Source organism: Nipponia nippon, unplaced genomic scaffold, assembly GCF_047370975.1.
Source record: "Nipponia nippon isolate SJK-2023a ecotype South Korea unplaced genomic scaffold, ASM4737097v1 scaffold_2, whole genome shotgun sequence".
NCBI classification, from domain to species: Eukaryota; Metazoa; Chordata; class Aves; order Pelecaniformes; family Threskiornithidae; genus Nipponia; species Nipponia nippon.
This window is the reverse complement of record NW_028262336.1, coordinates 115,197,093-115,218,502: the sequence shown is the minus strand read 5'-3', so window position 1 is coordinate 115,218,502 and position 21,410 is coordinate 115,197,093. Positions and strand designations below refer to the sequence as shown.

The window sequence follows — 21,410 nt, the reverse complement described above, 5'->3', positions numbered from 1 at the left end:
AGTAAGGGTGAATGCCAAAAGTAGCATAGCTTTTAAATTGAAAGCTCTAAACATTATGGACAGCACTGGATGTGGGATTATTTTTAGTATTTGAAGTAATAGTAAAAGCATTTTTGTATTCTACATTCGAACCTGTTTAAAACAGACTTTAATGATGCATATGCTCTGAAAATTTTTAATTAACATTTTAATAAAACTCCAGGAGAAAGGCTTTGGTTGAAACAATAAGAGATTAAAGGAAAAATTTTTCTTAAGCTAAATTTTATATTGCAAAATTGCGTGGCGCTCATACTATGGCATTTGGTAAGTAAAAATGAACTTAATTTTTTACTTTATACGAAAATAAACAAGAGTCACTACAAAGCTGAAGAAAGCAGTGGTTTATTGACTTAATCGTCTATGTTTTTCTCAAGTAACACTGTTTTCTAAAAAACATTGAGGACAAAACCTCAGGTAATATTTTGTAGTTTTAGTCTTTAGTGACCTACAGGATTTCTTCACTGTTGAATGCAGCTACTAGTCATAAATAAAAACTCAGAAGAGAAAAAACAACAGTCCCCTATCACTTAAGGTGAAGGAATTTCCTCATTATTAACTTGAAGAAAACTGGTACTATCATAAGAACTGAGATGTTGTTTTGCTCTCCAGAATACAAATCTACACAAACAGTTTGCGACATTGACAATTTATGAAATCCACTACCTTTTGAAAAACTGCAGGAAGTTGCAAATCTCCAACCAAACCATCAGAGATACTAATATGGTCAGTGATTAAATGTGGCCATAGGCTTTTGTAATTACCCAATTTTCACAAAGAAAAATATAGTGGAAAAAATGGTATAACAAATCATGCACGAAGAACGGCTCATTTTATACTTACACTGGCATTGATGTTATACATGCATATGGGAAAGCTGGTCTTAGTAATAATGTGACTCTCATACTTTTCAGCTGGAAATAGGTTAAAGTAATAAATTTTTGTGAAAATGCCCAATGCTTTTAATAAATCCGCCAGTCACAAATATGGCTAATGCTGTTAAAACCATGTATGGAAAAGCATTTATTTTCCCTCTTTCCAAATTTTAGTCACATTTTTTTCTAATGTATTCATTGTCTGCAACTGTAATTTATTCCCCAAATATAGTGAAGCTATTGATGTCTTTCTTGCTCTTCATAGTGAATATTCAGTTGATTTCTCTTATGTTCAAAATCAGTCATTCTTCCAGTTTTTAGAAATCTGGTACCCAGTCATTAAAAGATAGTGCATTCAAAGCTCTAGTAAGTCAAATTGACTGTCCAATATGGAAGGCATTCATATAAAAATAAAAGGTTGTTGAAATAACCAATGACAATCAAAAAAGGGTTTATGTAACTTTTGTTTAACTCTGCCAAACAAACATGGTATAAAAAAATTTGGATGACAAAAAAAAGCTCAGTAAGTATAATAGATGTTGGCAAGACATTTTACTTAATCTTTAGTGTCACAGTGGTTAAAAAAAAGAATTCCACAAAATCAAAGTAAATCATTAAAACTGGATGAAGACTAGTTAAATGCAAAAATGAAAGCAATTTGCCAGTATATCATCACAGCTAAGGTACAATCTTGCCACAGAGATCAGAGTTTTGCTTCATAGCAGTTCAAACTTTCTATCAAATTTATAGGAGAAAATCAAAGTAATCAGTGGCACAGTTTGTCAATGGAATAAACTTTCTAGACTGGTAAATAATAATGATGACAGATCAGTTTTACAGAGTGGTCTGGATTGCTGGGTATGGTGATCTTCATTGAAGAAAATACTAATTAACAGAAGTAAGTCAAACTCCATATGTCTAAGAATAAAAACTGACAACAGGGGAATATGATGACACTACTGAGAACTTAGTTGTACTGATAGATAACCTACAGGAAATTATGTGTCAGTACATTGTTATAATTAAGAAAGTAAGTGTTATCCTTGAAAAATAAGCTACAGATTATTAAGAGGAAGTAGATAGGAAATATCATCTCTGCAATACATTAGTAAAAATTCTGGGTCCCATTCTTACGTCCACACTGAAAAAAAAGTGGAAAAATCTCAGGGAAGAGTTTAATTAATTAATTATATCTGGAAAGTATTTTTATAGTAAAGACAATAGGAAGATCAATGCATGTAATATGCTTAGAAAGGGATTAAGAGGTGATTTGCCTGTGATCTTCAAGTAACGACATGGAAAGTGACTCCTGATAGCTCCATTTACCATGACAAGTGATATCAAAACCTGATGAAAGCTGTCTGGTATATGGTTTAACCTTTCAGGGTAATTTACCAAATAGAACAAGTAGGGATGTGCTGGATTCTACCTCTCTAGAAGTCTGTACATCAAAACTGGGTAACTTTCCAATGGATGTGCTAAAATTTAAAGAGACATTGTAGGTTGAATGCAGGAATTGCTGAGTGAGTTTCTATGGCCTGTGTTATTTAGAGAGTCAGGCTATTAAAGATCATAATGTTCCTTCTAATTTCAAAAATCTATTAACCTTATTTGATTGCGTCTTTCACTTCACTGTTATGCTTTCTACAGGGAGAGAAAATGGTGGGGAGAAGCGCAATGAACATCTAACCTTGGAATAAAAAAGCAAAATCAATTGATTCAGAAAGCCTTGTAATGGTTAACAGAATATTTAATTGAAAACAGCCCTTGAGAATTTTACTGTGGAAGAGCATACAAGCTTGGAACTGCCTGTATCTTCTTATTAAAGGCTCTTTACTGATGAGATTGGCAATTAAATGAACAATTATTTGTGCTAATTAAAATATGAAATAGCAATATATTTTCTACTGGTTCAGGATGTGTTAAAGTGAGCTTACGAATGAACTAGCCTTCAAAATTATATCTGAACAAACTGTGCTTTCAGCTAAAAGCAATGGGAAAGAACTAGCTGCCCTATATAAACTTCCCATATATGAAGAATTCCAGCTCCGAGAAACTGTTTGAAATGAAGCTCCTAAATTAGATATAAGAGTAACAAGCTATAAAAAGTGCAAACTTGGCAACAAATGGGAAGAATCCTAGGGTGGGATTCATCTAACCATATTTTAGATGTGTATTTTAGGATGAAACTAACTGCATCACAGACTAGCTCATTTCTCTCCATTGATTCCTAATGGAGAAAAATCCTAATGGGATGAAATCATCTTGCAGGTTCAGATATCTAAATGTATGTGTCTACATATACATTAGGCGACTAAATTCCCATTACAGCTCATGGAGATCTAATACACAATCAGTGGAGCCTACAGCAATTCAGTTGACTACAACTAGGTGTCCATTCGACACTGAATCACTTTACAGGTTCCATCACCTGTGTTATCTACACTTGGATAACTGTAGTGGGAGCCTAGACACATAGCTCATATTTAGACACCAAAATATTCATATCTTTAAAGCCATAATATCATAGAGTTATAAACTTTAAAAAAAAAAAAAAAAGTAGATAGTCTGTAGACCCAACTCACTGCAGAAATAGTATATACAACAACTAGTGTTTTGGAAGACTGACAGAAAAGCAAGGAAGTGCACCATATTGAATCCTCATTGTAGACTCAGTTTAAAAGATAGTGTAAGGCCTCACATCCACCCCAGCCCATTTATTCAGTGCAACAGAGTAGAGCAATCTGCTGATCCCTAAAAGCCCTGCATTCAGCCTGAGGGCTCCTTGTTGGGCAAATACCATGGTAAATACAACCAAGCCACCTCACTCGCTCCTCTTCACAGGGTGTGATATCTGAGGCTGAGGCCTGCAGAACATAAATTGGCATGAAAACACTAATCACCGTACAGCGTCTGAACCCACCCCAGTCCATGGGAAGCTCAGGAAACGCTGCAGGAACGTAGGCAAGACGGACCTCCATAAATTGTGCCAGGTATAGCATCATCAGTTAATGCAGCACTCCCTACCTGGGAAAGCCTGAAGGCATTATTGAGCTTCGGTGTGTATACATCCTCCTTTTGGTTCTCAGGGGTGTAACATGGAAATGTATTTTGTCTAATTTGCAGAAATAACTGTACATAAAACACACGCCAAGCTGAATTCTCAGCTGTCCATTTCTAGGGAATTTCCCTCCCTTGAAACTACCTACCCACTCCTTTTTCAAAAAAGGGACTCACAAACCAATATGTAATTTGGCTCAGAGCAAACAAGACTGTCTTCAGTTTGTCTGACCATGCTCCTGCCTCTTCCTGACAGCTTGTCACATGGGGAAATTATGCAGACTGACACAAAGGTAGGCTCAAAACCAGGAGCAGGAGAAGCAGGCAAAGAGAGGACTAACAAATTAGGATTAAGAGGACTGTGTTTTATATATCCATTTCTTTTACATACAGAAGAAAAAAAACCACAGAGATACTCAAAAGGAGGTCAAAAAATAAAGGAGAAAGATATAGAAGATGGTTATAAGATGTGCAAAGAATAAGTAACTTGAAACCAATGCAGAAGGAATACAGAAACTAGTGAAGGGATTCAAGAAAGGGGAGAAATAAAGCAGCAGGAGAGCAATGTAATGTTGACAGCTGTGCTTCTCTGGATCGGCCCAGTTTCCAATCATTGATTTTTCACTCAACAGCTGAGCAAGTCAGGGCATCTCTGGAAATTAGGTTTGCTACAAAACCAACCACTAAGTCTTATATTAATCTTTGCATTCTTTCTTTTCCCAATTACTTGATTTTTATGTCAGGTGAGAGAAGAAGGTCTTTCTTTGATTCTTGACTTCAGTATTGCACCTAAGACTTCTGATTGGCTTTTTCATTGAGTGTAATGTGCCACACCTTTAAAAAAAAATTTAAAAATCAAATGCAATCTTTCCTTCTACTGACCAGTCTGTAGCTGTAACTGGGAAACATGAAGCAGCTGTTGAATCTTTGGGATAATTGTGGCATCTGAGAAGCTGGATAATCACTGGAACAATTTTCTCACTATTTAACCTAATCTATGTGTATTCAACAGTCTGGCCCTTTATGGGGTAAATACAGCAGCGATACAGATGGGGAAGGAGAGAAGGAAAGACTGTCTAGCCATATAGTTATTAAGTGAAGGCACAGTTAAGCAAGGAATAGGATTAATAAGTTGTGCTCAAAATTATCAGATTCAGATTAAAAGTTCTTTGGTTCTGTTTTATTGCCTTTATGAAATATTAGATGTTATTCATTTTAATATGTTGTAGAAATGCCCAAATGAATGGACCAGAAACTATTGCGCTTCACAAATGGAAATGATAAATGTGTATTTTCAATCAGTACATGATGGATTTTCTACTCAGTGGGGGTATTTCTAGTTGAAATCCTTGTCCCAGTGAAGTGAAGCAAACAGGCAATTTGTCACCGACTTTAAGCTACCGAACATTCATGGTGGCACTTTGTTTTCAATGGTTTTGGCCTCATTCCTCCATCCATTGTACTTGGGCAGAGAGATAGTATATCATATATTCAGGGCTGGAAAGCTCTATAAAAGTGATGATAGCTGTACTATTATAAATAGTGTTCACTGACTAAATAATGTATGGGTTTTTTTACCAATGCAAGCTTCTTTAAAGTTCTGAGTATGTAAGTAATGTTTTTGTAATCCTTTTTAAGTATCTGAGAGGTTAGATAAAATGGTCTTAATAATTCCGAAAGGCAAAGTTCATACGTGACTCAGATGAGCATTTAATTTCCCTTGTTTCCCCCAATACCTTCTTCCTGCACAGTGTAGTTAGGAGTACACTGAGGTTGTCCTTTATCAGACAGAACAAATGTCAGGTTAAGTACAATCAAAATAAACAGTTTCCTTTAAAGTACCTTTATTAAGGTAATCTCTGTTCTTTTACATTTATTTGTTTAAAGGTAAATTCATTTGCTGCTCTTCCCATATTACTGATCCTTTATGTCTTGGACCTCCCCACTGAGGCAAGAAACAAAACTGATTAAAACCATGAAAATCTAGATGATAGACTCTTTAAATTCCTCAAAAGTGAATCCTTTTTTCTTTTACTGATCTGCTGTCAAGTATCTGTAGGATGCCCTGTGACATCCATACCTGCCATAGGTGGGACAGGATGAGGCGGGTGAGCAATGGGGATGAGCATGCCTAGGCCAGACTCTGCAAAGCTGCTCTCAGGCTGGGCTGTGCAAACTCTTCCAGATGCTGTCACTGTTCAATGTTACTGCCACCCAGAAAACTCAGCTATTTCTCTGAAAATCTATTACTTGTTTCTGTGACTGAATTAAACTGAACTCATACAGTGAGAGTCAGCAAAAGACATCTCCACTTAAGAATCCTTGCATGTACTTGTCTAATACATGGGACTGTGAAATTTAAGTCCTGATTGCAAGTTAGAATTGGAGTAGGGACTTTGACTTAGACATCACTTATCATTGACTTAGCCTTTTTAGCTACACCAGGGTATCTCTCACCTTCAGATCCTCCTTGAGAAATCTGAGCAATATTTCAGTATAAATGAATTGGTATTTTCTGACAAAATTATGTTGGAAAATGTTTTGATTTGCTGTATTCATTGCTGTAGTGCAGTTCTGAAAGAAGGTTAGAAGAGGTATAAACATCCAGTCATGGAGGCTATGAACAGAAGCCAAAACAGACTCAGCTGGGGCTTTAGAGTCTGTTATAGTTTAAGGCTTGTAAAAAATGAAAAAATAAAAAGAACTGCAGCAAACCAAGTTTATCCATTGGTTTATCAGTTGTATTCCTAGGATGTTTTTTCTCTCACTTCCAGTGAGAAAATTTATGTAAAGAGAGTCTTCAGTTCCTGGCTCAAGCCTTTATATGAAATACTAATGTAGATTCCCTTTGGTTATTCTTAATTGTGTGGACTACGGTTACACGTTAAAAATGCCCTGAATAATATGTCCCTCCTTCTGCCTAGACAACATGGTGCTGATTATTAGGATAAGCTATCATTTCATGTAAGACAATAACATTTCCTGACTAACACACTTTCTGTTTCACATCTCACCTCAGAACAATTGGCAGGATCAATAATGGGCACAGCTGTTTCCACGAGGAGTGTAAATTCCTGGTTGCCCAATACTGGCATTGTATTGGAGGTTTCTTGTTTCATGAAGTGCTGCCATAAAACAGAAAAAGAATTCTCTCAGGAAGCATCAAACCATTATGCTAGGAAAAGATTTGTTGTTATAACTTGAATTAACCAGATTCTGTTTTCTTTAGTATTGTAGAAGCAAGTAATATTTATCCAGCTTCTCTCAAGTGGGGTATTTCTGAGGAATTTCACACTGGTATCTTGAAGAGCCACAGAACAAAGAATAAAAAGTATAGCTTAATCTGATTAATAAAAAAACAAAAAAACCCCGAAACCAAATAAAAACAAAAAAGCAAAATTTTTCAATGTTTCTCACGCAAAATACCCATGTTATTACTGTGTGCTCATTTTGCATCTCTATCTTAATTGTATGTCACAAAAGTTGACCCGAGCCCTCAAAAGTGATGGGAGTGGGAAATATGCTTATGGATGACTGTATAAATGCACTGGCATCTACTATATCTGTCAGTTTTAAGGCACTTTTGTATAGGGAAAAAGTAGAAATAAGAAACAAATATACAGTAATACTCACAGGCAGTCAGGTTACATGAACACACACTAACAGTAGGTCATGAGAACAGACTCCTTACATTACTGTTCCTTTCTAGGGCTTGACAGACATAAAAAAGAGAAGACGTGTGTATAGCTGAAAATTATTTCTTCTTCAGGATTCTCTGGATACGATGCTATAAGGTCAGTATTAGTTACAATAGCAGGCAGTTAGATGACAACACTCGGCATGGTGCAAGGTAAGACTACTGGACATCACAGATGACACTCCAACACTTACCCTATTATTTAAAACTGAGATTAATTTGGAAAGTAGAAATGGATGTAGAATTACAGATGCCTTTTCTGCACTTAAAATTTGGTTTTATTTGTAGAATGTATTTTTCTACAGTGTAGATTTATAGAGAAATCACACTGCTCTGTTTTAATCTCCAGAGAAAGACTGCATCTGAGAGCACTTCAATCATCCCTGAACATGTTTTTCAGATGGTGCGGCATGCTGTCTCCTGTGTGGCCTCCTGTACCACCATATCCACCTCCTCCATGATCATTTTGGGATGATTCATTCTTCATCCTTGCATCGATGAATCACTGTGCCCACAATCCGCATGTGCATGTAGGAATTAAAGTTTAGAAATTGGGGGAACAAGCTGACAATGTTCAGAAGACATGGTGTTACATAAATGTACTCTTGTACTATTTTCATCTGTTTCATTTTTGAAAGGCAACAATGAGCAAAACATGCTACTGAGTTTGGTGTATGAGAAGCAAGGCTTTACCAGGATGTTGTTCATATCCTACCTACGAAATGTCCCATACATATTTTTTCAAGGCTACTTGAATTTTTCTTGTTTAAAATACAGGGATTTTTGTAATGAATATGATTTATATGTGATTTTTTTTTTTTTTTTTGTGAACTGATTGTACTTATTTCCAGTGACTAGTCAAATTCTGTTGTACCAAGTAATGAAAATTCTAGCACAAGGCACATGAAATGCAGGAGACAGACTGCCACCGTTAGTATAAATGACAACTGTGATCCATCAGACTGCCAGGAACCAAGTCAAACCAAGTTAATTCAAATGGATGTCACACTAATGGAATAAGTAGAACTCTAAATTATGTTTTCAAAGCTTCCACACTCAGGATCTAGTGAACATGTTCAGCAGAGTAAAGAACAAAGTTAAGTGCTGAGCTCTCTGCAAGTGGCTTTGCCACACAATAAGCTATCACAGTATAGAAAGTTATTATTTATGCATTCTGTAGTGACCGTTTGTGCGCATTTGGATGACTGTAGGACAAAAGGACCAAATCAGGGCATCTTAGCTGTCAATAAAAGAAGGTTAAGTTATCCTGCATTTGATACAGGGTGTCACAAGTAGTTGGTACTCACAGACTGTTACCGCATAACATTGTTGAATGGTAACCTGCATATGTATTCTGAATCCTCATACCCTAACTGTGGTCTGCAGAAATCCATTTCCAGGCATCAACAGCAAGAAAACCTTTATCTTAATTACTGAGAAGAGTTTAACTACTGAGCAGCATGTAAAAGCTCTCTAGCTGACAAAAGTTTCAAAGATGTTAGAATTAGGCTGTGTAAGTCACTTCCATATGAGAGCAGAACAAAGTACGAAACTTATTCCTCATCAATGGCTTCAATCAGGCATAGAAAACAGCTTATACTTATCAAACTACATACACTGCAGTGTTGGAAGGTGGAGACAGTTACCTGAATTCTTAATGTTTTGACTGAATCAGAAACTGTGGCCATGTAAGTAAGTTTTGTAGGTACCTAGGATGAGGGGAAGACTCTCAGCTGGTTTCAAAATCTTCAAAATTAAAATCTGGTACTAGAGGACACCTTTAGCTATGTAAGGAGAAATGCATAAAGAGATGATGCAGGGCAGTAAGAATGTATTTCATACAAGCAAAAAAGTTGCCTTTTTTTTACAAGCAAAAAAAATTGGCTTTTTGAAGATGATTGAGACATTTACCTTTCTCCAGTCATCACAGACCTCCCCACATATCTTTCAGAGAAGATATAGAATAGCCTTGCAAGGACTTTGGCAAATCCCTCAGCACCCTTAGATGCAGCCCATTCGCTGTTCTGGATTTGCATGTGTGGTGGGTTGACTGTGGCAAGCTGCCAGACCCTCACCTAGCCACTATCTCAGTCCCCCTCCTCAAACAGGACAGGGAGAGAAAACAAGATGGGAAAGCTCATGGGTGGAGATAAGGATGGGGAGATCCCTTACCAATTACTGTCATGGGCAAAACAGACTGGACTTAGGGAAAATTAATTTAATTTATTGCCAATTAAAATAGATTTGGATGGTGAGAAACAAAGACAAATTAACACCTTCCCCCTACCTTTTTATTTCCAGGCTCAACTTCCCTCCTGACTTCTCTACCTCCCCCTTTCCCAGATGTGCAGGGGGTGGGGGTGAGGTGAGGGGTTGTGGTCAGTCCGTAACACTTTGTCTCTGCTGCTCCTTCCTCCTTACACTTTTCCCCTGCTCCAGTTTTGGGTCTCCATGGACTGCATCTTCCTTCAGGAAATATCCACCTGCTCCAGTGTTGTCTCTGTGTGGGCTGTGGTGTTGCTCCAACATGGTCCTCCATGGGCTGCTGGGGAATCTCTGCTCCAGCACCTGGAGCACCTCCTCCTCTCCTTTTCTGACTTTGGTGTTCATACAGTTGTTTCTTACACTTTGTTCCCTCACTCTTGTGTCTGTGTGGCATTTTGGCCTTCTTAAATACACTTTCCCAGAGGCATCACTATCTTGGGTGACAGGCTCTGCTGTGTCCTTTGGTGGGTCTGTTGGAGTCAGCTGGAACCAGCTGCAACTGGTTGTGTCCAGCACTGGGCAGTCCCAGCCTCTCTTCACAGAGGCCACCCCTGCACCCCCCTACCATCAACACCTTTCCACCTGCACTCAATACAGCATGACTCCATACCATACTCACTGACAAACTGATGAAGTACGAACTAGATCAGTGAACAACAAAGTGGACTGAGAACTGGCTGAACTGCCAAGCTGAAAGGGTTGTTAGTGGCACAGTCCAGCTGATGGTCAGTCACTGCTGGTGTGCCCCAGGGGGTTGGTGCTTAGGCCAATGCAGTTTAACATCTTCAATAATGACCTAGATGAGTCACTTGGGACAGAGCAAGTTTGCAGATGATATAAAACTGGGAGGAGTGACTGATACACCAGATGCATGTGCTGCCATTCAGAGGGACCTCAACAGCCTGGAAAAAAGGATTGACAAGGACTTTATGAAGTTCAGCACAGGGAAATGCCAAGTCATGCACCTTGGGAGGAATAACCCCAGGTACCAGGACAGGCTTGGGGCAGCCAGCTGGGAAACAGCTCTGCGGAGAAGGTCTTGGGGGTACTGGTGGACAACAAGTTGACCATGAGCTATCAGCATGCTTTTACGGCAAAGAAGGCTGGCCAACACTCTCTTGGGCTGCATCAGGCAGATCGTTGCCAGCAGGTTGAGGGAGGTGATCCTTTCCTTCTCAGTGCTACAGAGACACATCTGGAGCGCTGGATCCAATGCTAGGCTCCCCAGTACAAGAGAGACATGGACATACTGAAGTGAGTCCAACGTCCATGGAGGTGATTAAGAGCTTGGTGCATCTATCTGCCAGACAAAGAGAGGCTGCAAGAGCTGGGACTGTTCAGCTGGGATAAGAGAAGGGTCGGGGGATCTTATCAATGTGTATAAATACCTGATGGGAAGAAGTAAAGAAGATGGAGCTGGGCTCTTCTCAGTGATGTTCAGTGACAGGACAAGAGGCAATGGGCACAAACTGAAATACAGGAAATTCCATTTAAATGTAAATAAAACCCCACCTTTTTTGCATGAGATTGTTCAAGCACTGGAACAGGTTGCTCAGAAAGGTTGTGCAATCTCTGTCCTTGGAGATATTGAAAACCTGACTGGACACAGTTCTAGGCAACCTGCTATAGGTGACCCTACTTTGAGCAGAGAGTTTGGACTAGACCATCTCAAGGGGTATCTTCCAGCTGCAGCCATTCTGTGATTCTGTGATTTCTCTCAAGTAACCCCCTACTCAACTCTCAGCCACAGCTACTTTTTCTCCTCTTTCTTGAGCGCCTTCAAGAAGCAGAGGCCTGGGAGACTGTGTTGATGAAGGCTGAGGCAGAGAAGGCATTGAGTACCTCAGTCTAATCTGTGTTCACTATCACTAAATCAATCACTCTGTTCAGCCACAGACCCCACTTGTTTGGCCTTTTCCTACTAATACAGCAGAAGTAGCTCTTCTGGTTGCTCTTGCTGGTCCCTATGAGCATCACGTTCAGGTGAGCTTTGGCTTTCCTGACAGCACCCCAGCATGTCTTGTCAATGTTTCTAAATTCTTCCTTTGTAGCCTGTACCTGCTTCCCCCTTCTGTATGCTGTTCTACCACAAACTCCCTGCTTAGCCACACCAGTTTCCTGATGTCTACTTGTTTTCCTGAGTATTGGGATGGATCATTCTTGCCCTCAGAGTATGCTGTCCTTGAACACCTACCAGCTTTCCTGAGCAACTTCACTCCTCTGATCTGCTTCCTATGAGATCCCACCTACGAGTTCCCTGATCCAGCTAAAGTCTGCTTGCCTGAAGTTCAGGGTCAGTGCTCTGCTCCAGCCTTACTCGCTCCCCTTGAGATCTTCAACTCCATGATTTCATGGTTGCTATATGCTTCTTTTAGTGACTTCAGCGAGCTCCACATCTGATAAGTCACAGCCTGCTCATTTTCCCTGCTCCCCTGATCTCAGCCAATAACTGGGTAAGGAATGGGACATTGTCATCTGAATATGATGAAAACAAGATGTTGAGAAGTATAAACCAATAAACTGTTCTGACTGCAGGATCATAAACTGCTTCAGAGGCAATACTAGAATTGTACATTATAGCATCTAATCTGAATAATATACTTAGATGTTAACCAGGAATAGTAAATTTTGAATGCATGTTTATAAATCACCTGATATTATGAAAGTTTCAAAAATTATCGTTATCTATGACACTAGCTATAATTTAAATAAATGCTGACTTTCTGTCTTACATACCAACTACTTCACTGTTTATGGTGTTTATTATCTTGGATTTTCTGAGTTGCTGTTTTACTTTCCACCTCACAAACTGAAACCTCTGAACTAAATTTGCAGAGGATCTTGTCCTTACAAATTTGAATTCGGAACACTTCAACACAGGTCAGTTAAAGAAGTCAACACACAGTCCAAAGTGTGGTGTGGCCACTGACTTCATACAACACTGAATAAGAGATCATATTTATACAGAAGTGTTTTTTTCCAGGTGAACAATCACCCTAGGGCAAATGAAGCTATAAACTTTCCATTTCCCACAAAAGCCTCGTTTATGCAGAACAGAGCACAATGGTGGTTCCGATGTGGAAAGTATTTTTCCTGGATTTGTGTTTTTTTAAAATTACCATTGTGTTGTTGAAAAGACAGCTATAAGACTGTTTTCTTCAAAAACCAAAATTATCCTTTTATATTTTTGACAAGTAAAGCACTGGTGGAGGTTATACTTCTTTTTTGCTCTGGGGAACAGAGTGCCTCATAATCATGACCTCAAAGGAGTCTTAGTGGTTATAATTTACCTTCTGTGTATTTAATCCCAGCTTTCTTGGAAACACATTCTGCCAAGATTTCTATCTAATAAATATTTCTATGCTGCTGCTATTTTCAGAGGCAGAGCTAGCAGGTTTAGAATTTTACTGAAGATTTTCAGTTAAGGGCAGGCAAACATTTTGGACTCTTGTGTGAATGTGTGAAGAACTTATTAACCTTCAAAACCAGCATGAATATTTCCATCTGCTCTGTTTTTGTGTCACAGTCTATTATGTTTACATACTACACTGTGAATTGAATGCTGATTTCAAACAGTATGAAAGAGCAACACAGTGCATGCCTTTTGACTAATAGAACATTTTTTTGGATGGTAACATTTCAAATGAAAATGCATGTAAGTGTTGTCTTTGAAGATGTAATAAAATAAGTGTCTAAGCAGTCAGAAACATCAGGAAAGTCCACTACAGCTTACAAGAATCAAGGTGATGAATTTGGCTTTGGATGTACAGATGTAATCTTTTCGTGCTGCACGGGGATTTTTATGTTTATCTCCACTGTACACTGAGATGAGAATACACTTGATAGGTATGCAAAATCAGATAGATCTTCTTCATGGAGGTGAATTGTATCTCATGCAAACTTTCTTCCAAGTAACTATTTAATTAGCTGCTCTTTTTGAGATGTAATCATTCAGCATCTTTGCTCAGCGCAATTGAATTACACAACATAGTAGATGACACTAAGGTCTGATAAGATGACACAGGCCTTGTCTGCTGAGTCGCCCTAAGCTTGACTTTCTGATGCTCCACAATACGGTTCAGAGGAACTAGTAAGAAATGACACTGACGGGTATGTCCATACAGCTTCACCCTTGACACAGAGAAGGTAAGGCAGGGGAAGACTCATGAGGAAAGGATCAGAGGAGCCAAGGATGTCTTGGAAAGAAACACTGGAAACAAGTCTGTATTCTGCAGGTGATTTAGGCAAAAGAGCATGTTGAGCAATTGTTTCCAAATTTCCTGTGAAGTGAAATATCAGGGACAGGCTGAGCTTGTTCAGAAATGCAGCCTATAAGTAGGAAGTTTTGCCACTGTGGAGCTTTAAAGGTGGTTCCCCAAGTACAATTTATGCCATGAAGAAAAGGGAAAGTCTGTCTAAAAGGGAGACATGAATGTAAAGGGCATCACCAGTATCATGAAGCAAACATTTTTATCCAGAATTAGCTGATCTCCTTTTCAGTTCAAACAATGAATATAATTCATGTTTGACTGAAATTCAGTTCAACTTCTATATCTTTATTTTCTTGTTTGTACAAAGTTCATTTTGCCCTCATATGTGCAACATCTGTTGCCCTTACCAAAATAACATTCCCATCTCCAAACACAAACAACCGTCCTGAGTCTATACAATTTTATTATGAAGGTCTTGCTTTATAAGACAGCTCTTGTGAAAATGTGGCACATTGGAATGCATGCAAACCAACAGCAACCCAGAGCAAAGAGTCACCATTGAAGAAAAATGATGTATCTAGGAAGCACAGGATATTGAGTCATTCCTTCCTCAGTGAGAATTTGACCAGAGATTTCATCCCATTTATTTTTTAGGAACCAGTGTTGCCTGGATCTGGACACGGTATTTTTCATTTACTATATGAAGTTCAGAACTAGACCAATTATAATTATCAACAAGGACATTTCTTTACAAGAGTTAGCATGTCCTGGACAAACTCTATTATGGCCAATTGGATTTAGCTTATCTGAATTTACATTTTAAACTTATATGACAATTAATATTGAACATTTCTTTTAATTTTTCATTTGGCAAAGCCATTTAGAATCAGTCAAGATAAAAGACATACACGTATTGCTACAATTACTTTATATGCAGATATCCTTCATCCTGTAGGCTATTCCTATATTGAGTTTTCCAGAGGTGTTGAAACACATTTTAATTATAAACTAGCTAAAACACGGTGGTTTTAGTGTAATTTATGTCAAAATCTTTCCTTTTGTGACTGTTTTAAGTACATAGCCATAGCAATATGGAGTGTCTATCACTTTCCAGCTTTCCTTGCTCAGTTGTGACATTCACTTTGAACGGTGTTCTCCTTGTAAATAATTTTTGATGGACTTCTAGAAGAACCTGCAGGAACACTTTTAAAAATTGCAAGACTAATTTCAGTAATGAAAACATGTATGTTAAATTAAAAAAGCAAAAAAACCCATGAGTATTTCTACTATATTAAATTTAAATTTGGGGCCACATCACAGCCTTCTGCCTGACATTCCTTCCTAGCCATAGATGCAACAGCCCACTTCAGACAAATAAAGAGAAATCCAGATTTTAACCATCTTTAATTCTAATTTATGAAAGTGAAGGATAGGGTTGAGGAGATTAAATAAGCAAGTTTTACAAAATTAAAAACACCACCTTCCCGGGTCTTTCTGTTATTATGCTAGTGAAATGAAAACTTTTATTCAGTTCGCCTTTATATTCAGCTAAACATTCTGAATTTTCAGCTTGCATGACTTGGTTTTACAGAATGCTAGAGACAAGTATATTTCTATATGGCTTTGCTGATGTAGAGTGGCTTCAGTGTTTCATTGGCAGTAACATCAATGCCAGCAGCCTGGGCTCTGCAGCTGGCACTCCTTGTTCTTTTAATGGTGACCCACTGAGCAGCACACATCTAAAGCCCTTTGTGACATTGCCACACACTGTGTTCTCAGCAAGTCATTCATCATGTGGGTGCCTAGAGATATATCTGCACTGGGCACTTGGGGGATTTCTACTGGACTGCTTGGAGAGTCAGTGGGTGCTCACATCAATGCCTGCTCTGTAGGTTTTGCCTGTGCGTTTAGTTGGATTTCAAGTTGCTTATTCATGCACTTACCTCAGATTTGTGCTGTAACTGATTTTTTTCAGCATGAAGTTGAAGAGTCTCTGAGATGTACTGGTCTTTCCTAGCACAAGTAATTTTATCCTGTGTGTTTTCATAATGGAACTTTCCAGTGAAGTTGTAATGTTCTTTTAGAGCATGTGGGAATGTGATAAAATATTCAACAGATTCATCCTTTTCTTGGAATTTGCATAGAACTTGCACCTCAGAAATTAAATCTCAAGAAAGGGTAAAGTGTTTATGAAATTTACTGACCTGACATGATTTTGTTCTTTCATTCAGGACAATATTATTTAATCAGCTTGTGGCTCTGATGCTTAAATCTGATCTCCCCCTTGATCCAGCTTTGAAAGTAAATGTTTTATGGAATTAAATCTGGTAGGAAGGAGACTCAAGCATGTTCTGATGAATTCTGGCAAGGATGCCATTACAGTCCTGGAACAATCTCCAAGTAATCTTTTACTACTGAAAAACAAACACCTGTTGGCAAGACTGTGGAAAGTGGGCAGCCTCTTCATCCTCACATTAAATCAGAAGCCTCTGTTCGAGCATCCCCTGGCTGGATCTTCATAAACTTGATTGCCGTACACTGGCTATAGATTAATGAGAAACAGGTACTTGGTGAGATGTTGCACACGATTTTCATGGGCAGGTATTGTCTTAGCAAAGTAACTTCTACTTTCTCCTCTTGGAGCAGAACGTACAGATTGGCTTATGATGCCAACCTAATCTATTGGATGAAACAATATACTAGGAACTAAGTGACTTGGATTTTTTTCTTGGATCAGTCACTGATCTGCTGCGTACTGGAAAATCAGTTTTCTCTAGTCTCTTTGTTTTCTTCCTGTTTTCTTTTTCCCCTCTTCTGTTCTGTATTGCTTCTGGTCTAAAAGAGCCTTGAGGAGGATTTAGGCTGTGTTCTTTTGATACCTTTGTTTCTTCTACTAGTTTTGTCCCTAGAAAAAAGAAGCAAATTTAAAGCAGAGACAAGATTGGTCCTCATTGATTCTGTGAAATACTAAGGATGATAGATTTCATTGTAAACTGCTATTTTACAACATTAATAGTTATTTTAGTTGGGATAATATTAATTTCAGAGCCGCAGTTCACACAAATACTTTTAAAAGAAAAGAAAACAAATAGCAAAGAAACAACAACAAGAAAAAGTAGTCATCACTGCCTTTGCAGTTTTCTCTAATTAGAAAATTTATGACAGATTTCTAAAAATACTGACAGCTCCTTTTACTGCATATGTTGGGATGTTTTTAAGTATATTGAGAAAATTTCCCTTGTAATATGAGGTTCACTTAGATAACGAGTCATTCACTGAGATATTCTACCACATTAACCATCCTATCCCATCCTGTGGGAAAGAAATTATTTGCTAGAGCAGCACAAGAAGCCTGCTTTGATTTCAAATAAGCTGCAGAAGAGAAAATTGTGTTCCTGGAATGTCTCATTAACGACTTACAAGAAATAACTATCAGTACCATTGTCTTCAGTAACAACTCTACTGAAAAAAAGTCAAGAGGGATTTTGCTGCGTTTTTCATTTCTTCCTAACTAGAGACATAGGACAAGCTGCCTAGTCCTCTCTAAATCGATGGTGATACATGAATTATAAATGCCAGATGGGTGCCTTAGTTTGCAAGGTCACAGCAAAGTTGTCAGGCAAAATGCAAGAAGGTAATAATCACCATGTAGCTGTCCTGTGTCAGGGTGTACTTGCAACTCAGCCTTACTATTGGTCATAAAAGAATATAGGAAATAAAGAAACAGTATTTTGAGTGTAATTCCTAGTTGTTTCATCAGAATTCCCTACACAATTTCTCTGCTATTACAGCAGACAAGGAAGAGAGCCCATGCAGGGTAGGGGCTACAGCACTTTCTTTTGAAATAGAAATACTTGATGATGGGGAAGACCATAGAGGAAATTTACCAGCTGTATGAGTCTCCGGACTCATATGATGTCTTAGGAGGGAGAGATGGCCTTTCAAGTCACCTTTTAGCTTAATTTCTTATGATTCTTTAAATTTCATACACCACTTTTAGATACCTGGCTCTGGTGGAACTGGAATGTAATTAGGTCTCCAAAGCTGCAATACAAGTTAAAAACTGGTCCCTTTAATTCAGTGACAACTTGTGACAGGTCTTCTAGGGGCAAAGACACTTTAGGCATAAACAGAAATTCCAGGTCATGAACATCTCTCCAAAAAATTTGTACACACCAGCATATTTCAAGCAGCTCCTCAGACACATACTTCTCCCCCCGCTCTGTCAATAAGAGGGTCAGAGACTCAAAAAGAGACATGCTGTGCTGTGGGGCTTCAGTAGAAGCACCTACCCAGCTTCTAGAAACAAGAGAATGGTAACAAATAGCCTTTAAATCCTAAAACCTAAATGCAGCTGCACAGCTGTGTCTGTTAAATGCTAGCACCCATGTATATCTTCTTGGATACATGTGTAATTTCCTGTTGAAACCTTTTTTTTTTTTTTGTGAAAGTTTTGGATACACAACCTTTTTACCAACCTTTCATATACCGTAGACTTAATGTACCTGTACGACATCTATGACAAACGCTACATTCCTTGAAAAAAAAAAAAATTGTAGGAAGAAATTTTCTTTCTATAGCACAGATAGTTTAGGAGGCAGAGGAATTTGAAAATAGCATCTTCAAGCATGTTGACCTTGGTACAGTGAAATATTTGCCATGCCAGCAATGAAAGGAAACCCATAGGCTTTGTGAACAGAAATGGTACTGGAAATTCACAAAGGAAATGGATACACAGACAAATTCTATTCACCAGCTTTTCTGTCAGTGTGATGTTGATGTCAGCCTGCAAATACAAGAAAATAAGACCCAGCAACATGTGCCAAATCCTGCAGCCCTGACTGCCAGAAGCACTGATGTTGACAGCTCTTCCTCAGAGGCCTCTGAGCCTGTGGCAACTGACTTACTCTCCTGGAACAAGAGCATCGTAACGAAGTTCCTCCCTGCCCCTTCTGAGATGTTGAAATTGGAAGGAACAACTGGCTGCATAACTATTCACCCAAAAGTCCATGGACAGGGCTCAATTGTCTACTGCAGCCTTTGCCTATTTTCCAAAAAAATTATTTCAAATACATCACTGATTTTTTGTCGGACTAATGGAGCAAGGGAAAGAGCAGTGATAGCACTAAACCAGTCCTAAATAAACCTTGGAGAACCCCAAAGTACAACTGGAATATCGGTAAATCCTTCAGCATGTGGAATTTCTCCAGCAGAACGATCAGTATGAAGAAGCTTCATACTGTGTTGTTTTTGGCGGGGAAACAGCTTCAGCCTCGGGAAAACAATCAAACAAACAAATAAAATCCACCAATCTACCAATAAGACTGGCTGAATTTTAAATGTTTAGGGGATGAATAAACTAAGCATCCAAACAAGGAATTCTGTTTGATCCCAAACTACCTGTGAATTAAAATTTACTTTGGAAGTTGTTTCAGTGAAATAATAGTAATAAAAATATTCTGTTATATGCTGCCTCTCTTTTGTCACTTCCCTTTCTTTCCTGTTCCCAAGGTCTTCCATCATTTCCTACTTTTGGCACTCACTTTAGCTACTGCCACCTTTTGTTCATTTATTTGTCATAGACCTGCAGCCAACCCTCTTGCACAGCAGCAATTCCTGTTAAGTTATATATTTTCCATTTGTCGTTCCTACTAGAGGGTGCTGAGGGTTACGGTCTTGCTAAAGCCCATAATCCATAAATAAATGACGTCATAAATTCAATTCATATTTTTCCAAGATGCGTTGATTTTGGAATCACAGAAAATCTGGGAATCACTCACAGAATTATTGAGTAATAGTAGCAGTACATCTGAAATCCTACAGTGCAGCGGTTAGGCAACTTCTCTGGGAGACAGTGCTGCCAGGGGTAATCTCTGGTCCACCTGATTCAGATCAAGGCTTTGAACTAAAGTCTGCGACCTCAGTAAGTTCAGCTGATTCAGAGAAAGCATTGAACTACCTATCAGAGCACACTGTGCAGCAGTTTATTATTTTTTTCTAGGGAAACTAATCTCTCTCATTCTACTTTACATAAACACTAATTCCAAGTTCATCCTGAGCATGTTTACAGGAGATTAGCAGAGGGCTACCACAGGCTGACAGCACTTCAGGAAGAAAAAAGGATTTTTGGAAACTTAACCACAGCTCTTTGGTTCTATAATGAACTTTTGTGGTTTTTTCCAATATGACTCGCTTGTGGAAGCATGCATTTTCATCCTTTGCCTGTCACGAGTGAGCACATTACCTTTGCATCAAGGCGTAAGATCTCCTGTGATCACTGAAGAATCCTGATGCAGGGTCTGGCACAGGACTGAGACCAAGGATTAGGCATACTGACTAAGCAGGTCAAGGCCTGCACAGCAGTAGGAGAGCTGGACTCAGGTGCTGTTGATACCTTCTCGTATCCTTTTCTTCTCAATGTATGTCTGTCGTGGTTTAACTCCAGACAGCAACTAAGCACCACACAGCCGCTCGCTCACTCTCCCCCGGTGGGACAGGGGAGAGAATCAGAAGACTAAAAGTGAGAAAACTCACGGGTTGAGATAAAGACAGTTTAATTGGTAAAGCAAAAGCCACGCGCGCAAGAAAGCAAAGCAAGGAATTCATTCACTACTTCCCATCGGCAGGCAGGTGTTCAGCCATCCCAAGGAAAGCAGGGCTCCATCACGCGTAACGGTTACTTGGGAAGACATACGCCATCACGCCCAATGTCCCCCCCTTCCTTCTTCTTCCCCCAGCTTATATACTGAGCATGACGTCATATGGTATGGAATAGCCCATTGGCCAGTCTGGGTCAGCTGTCCTAGCTATGCTCCCTCCAGCTTCTTATGCACCTGGCAGAGCACGAGAAGCTGAAAAGTCCTTGACTAGTGTAAACTCTGCTCAGCAAGAACCAAAACATCAGTGTGTTATCAACATTATTCTCATCCTAAATCCAAAACACAGCACTCTACCAGCTACTAAGAAGAAAATTAACTCTATCCCAGCTGAAACCAGGACAATGTCAAAACTGAGATTGTCCCATAAGCTTTAGCAAATAGTTTACAGTCCCCCACAAAGCTCCCAAACATGTTACCTCAGATGCAGCTATCCCAGGACAAATCCTCCTAACCGTTTAACAGCTCCCTCTTCCCTTCTTAAAGGCTAATTCTGACAGAAGTAAGCATATAAATAGTTTTATTTAACCTACTGTATAGTCCTTATGGTATGCTGTACCAGAGGCTAAACTTTCCTCTTCACATAATTATAGAAAGGAAGGGAAACTAT

At 38.8% G+C, this 21,410-nt stretch overlaps 1 long non-coding RNA gene across 1 annotated transcript; it reads right to left on the bottom strand.

Moving 5' to 3' along the window:
• Nucleotides 1-14,646: 14,646 nt before the first annotated feature.
• On the bottom strand, nucleotides 14,647-20,842 carry LOC148055930 (uncharacterized). The gene is made up of 3 exons (XR_015704905.1): nucleotides 20,389-20,842; nucleotides 16,088-17,049; nucleotides 14,647-15,347 (listed from the first exon to the last, which is right to left on the bottom strand). It is a non-coding gene; the product is annotated as an uncharacterized LOC148055930 (long non-coding RNA).
• Nucleotides 20,843-21,410: the final 568 nt, after the last annotated feature.